General features: G+C 43.8%; 1 non-coding gene across 1 annotated transcript; it reads right to left on the reverse strand.

Moving 5' to 3' along the window:
* Positions 1 to 595: 595 nt before the first annotated feature.
* On the reverse strand, positions 596 to 714 carry LOC145408559 (5S ribosomal RNA). Its single transcript, XR_013898951.1, has one exon. It is a non-coding gene; the product is annotated as a 5S ribosomal RNA (ribosomal RNA).
* Positions 715 to 3389: the final 2675 nt, after the last annotated feature.

Consider the following 3389-nt stretch of genomic DNA (forward strand, 5'->3'; position numbering starts at 1 on the left):
CTCATCTAATCTAGGATAAACTGAGAACCTACCCTAGCCTAACCTAATTGAAATATAAAATAACCTATTATAACCAAGCTTTAACCTAGCGTAACTCAATCAGACCTTAAGTAAGCCAGTCTAATTCCTGCTAACCGAACAGCCTAACTTAACCTAACCCAGCTTAATCTAGCCTAACCTAACCTAACCTGAAGGACTTGGGGATAGAAAGGTTTCGGGGCAGGATCATGGTACCACCGGGGTCTCACTGCCTACGCTTTTGTCACGACAGTATGAATAATAGTTGTAGCCACGGGATCAATATAAAATGTCAATCTAGTGGACAATAGGCTGAAGCCCCCCTCCTCTTGCAATCCACCATCTCATTTTGGGGACGGGGGGAACTAATGGACGTTCTTATAACTGGGCACTGGAACCACAAAGATACATCGGTGCCACTGAGTGAAGGCGTCCCTCTCCAGCACCTCGGCCACGGTTCATCATTCATTCATTGCCAGACGCCATGTATCCCAGACGGGGTGGCCAAGGGCTTAGAGTTAATTGTTTTACGGGTTGGGGCACTAATCCTCCACCAACCCCACTTGACACGTGGGGATGCCAACAGCATCTGGTGTTCCCAGGCGGTCACCCATCCAAGTACTAACCAGACCCAACGTTGCTTAACTTCGCTGATCGGACGGGAAGCGGTGTACTCAACGTGGTATGGCCACGGTGACAGGGTGAAATGTGTGCCTGGTATCCTGGCATAATTATAATATTCCAGGAGATGATAAACTGAAGGGCATATTGAAATCACCTCTGCAAAACTGAAGCGTTAACTGAGTAGTAGTAGTAGTAGTAAGTAGTAGTAATATAGTAGTAGTAGTAGTAGTAGTAGTAATAGTAACTGAATGGCGTGACTCCAGTGAACTACAGGGTGAAGCTGCCCTCATCCTGCAGCTCACCATCTTCCTTTCAGGTAACAGGAGGGAGTTTAGGGATACTCGTATAACCAGGCAACGGAGCGGTCCGGCCATATCTGTACCAGGGCACGAAGGTGTCCCTCTCCAACATCGAATCAACCGAGAACCAAACTTACTAAAATAGAAGCTCAAGGAATTTAGAACATCGTCATTTTGTGCGGCATACGCAACATGAGCCGGGATTACAGCACGAAGGTATCACTTGAAACATGTGGGTATCACTTGAAACATGTGGGTATCACTTGAAACATGTGGGTATCACTTGAAACATGTGGGGATCACTTGAAACATGTGGGGATCACTTGAAACATGTGGGGATCACTTGAAACATGTGGGGATCACTTGAAACATGTGGGGATCACTTGAAACATGTGGGTATCACTTGAAACATGTGGGGCTTTAAAGCCGTGCTCCTGTCGACTTAGGAGGATTCTTAGCAACTCTTCCTCAACGATTTACTTTGCATTTTATCGCCTTTTTATTTTCATGTTAACTATAAATATGTTCTTTTATCTACATACGCTGCGTAAATAGCACAGATGATCAATAGCTTACCAAATACAGATATGACTGTGAGAAAAAAAAATGCTAGGTAGCCTCTTTAACCTACTATTATATGGACTTAATCCAAGACACACACACACACACACACACACACACACACACACACACACACACACACACACACACTCTCTCTCTCTCTCTCTCTCTCTCTCTCTCTCTCTTTCTAGCGGCTGCTACTGTTTTACCATGTTCAGTGTCTGGGAGACCGAAGCTAGGCTATTATAGTCTTAGAAACTTAGATAATTACCCAGCTTCCCTTGATGGCATTACATGATTAATAAACCTCCTAGCATCTCTTGGAATTCAAACCTAAGCAAGGCCAACACTCCAACTGGGGCGTTCTTACCATTAGGAGATAAAGATCCAGAAGGAAAATAGGAGGAAACTGTGAAAAAGAGGTTACTACCCCACTATCATGATCACGTCCTCTTTCTGATTTTGTTCCACCTAACACTAGACTTTTATCCAACCGAATGAGTCATGAGATGATAATATAGAAGTAAATAAAAACTTGAATTCGTTAAGTCATGGTCTATTCTTTCGTTGTTACGGAGGCACTCGACCCCTTCAGTCCCCTTATGACTTCTGTTAGACGCAGATGCATATTTAGGAGCAGCTCTGTCCGTCTGTCTCTCACTGACAACTCTTGGACGCAAGGTCTTAATTCCAACGGATTTCAGGGGCTTTACCAATGCCAAACCACGAGCCAAACCACACCTTTTCCCCTCACACTACATCACACAAACAACCATACCATCCTATCGCACCACAGCACACAAAATCACTCGCACACCACACCACACACAACATCCCACCATGCAACCCTCTCACACCACACAGCACATAATCATCCCCGAACCACAACACACCACACCACACAATCCACCTGTCACCCTCTCACACCACAACACATAACGTCACCCCCCAGACACAACACCACACAATATCGCCTCCATCACACAACCCATCCCACACAATACAAAATCGCCCCTATTATACCACCTCGAATATGCCACTCTCTGATAACACACCACATAAAATCACAGGCCACTACACTACGCAACCCTCCATGCCATCCTTTTACACCAATACACACAAAATCGTCCCCACCACAAATACCACTACCATCATACCACACCATGGATATTAATCGCAGATCCCTGAATCACGCGCATCTAGGGTTTTTGTATTTGTTTTAATCTTAGTACCTTTCTGGCGATTTGGGTCAACAGCTTTAATGAACACAAGTATGGAAGGAGTTTATGTAGGTTGGAAAAAGTCTCAAGGAAGCTGAATAAAATCGTGGTGTTGATGTTGTTGTTGATGTTGTTATTGTTGTTGTTGTTTTGACCCCTGGTTCATTTGATGCGTGAACCCAATGGACCTTAAGTTTCAATGCCCTTCTTACAATCCATTATCGTCTTTTCAAGGGATTGGGATGCAGCTGAGTGATCTTTGTTTAACTAGCTAGTTGAGCAGGCTTGTTATATCAGTGGCACCACATGAAATCATCCCTCTTCTCCACCATCATGGGACTGAATGAGTTGCTCTAATTTGTTTGTTTTCATCCGACAGAACTTTCACTCTCATAACTTCATTACTCAGTCGTAGTTGCATGACGTTCGATGAGCCTTAGCCATATGTTAGGAATGAGTCTTCGTGGTTACAGGTCAAATCCACCTTCCACTATGACCAAAACTGGCCATCACGTGGGCTGAAAAGGGTCATAGATTTTTCTTAAATAAGAGTATAAAAGTGTTATAAACCATACTTTCGTTGACCTGAGAGAATTTTTCAGTTAAAGGATTAACCTACTCATTCCAATAATGTCTGCTTTATTGCTGCTTTGTAGTATTCATGCTG

The sequence above is a fragment of the Coenobita brevimanus genome, chromosome 77 (assembly GCF_032717465.1).
Source record: "Coenobita brevimanus isolate Jiangsu-jjx chromosome 77, ASM3271746v2, whole genome shotgun sequence".
NCBI lineage: Eukaryota > Metazoa > Arthropoda > Malacostraca > Decapoda > Coenobitidae > Coenobita > Coenobita brevimanus.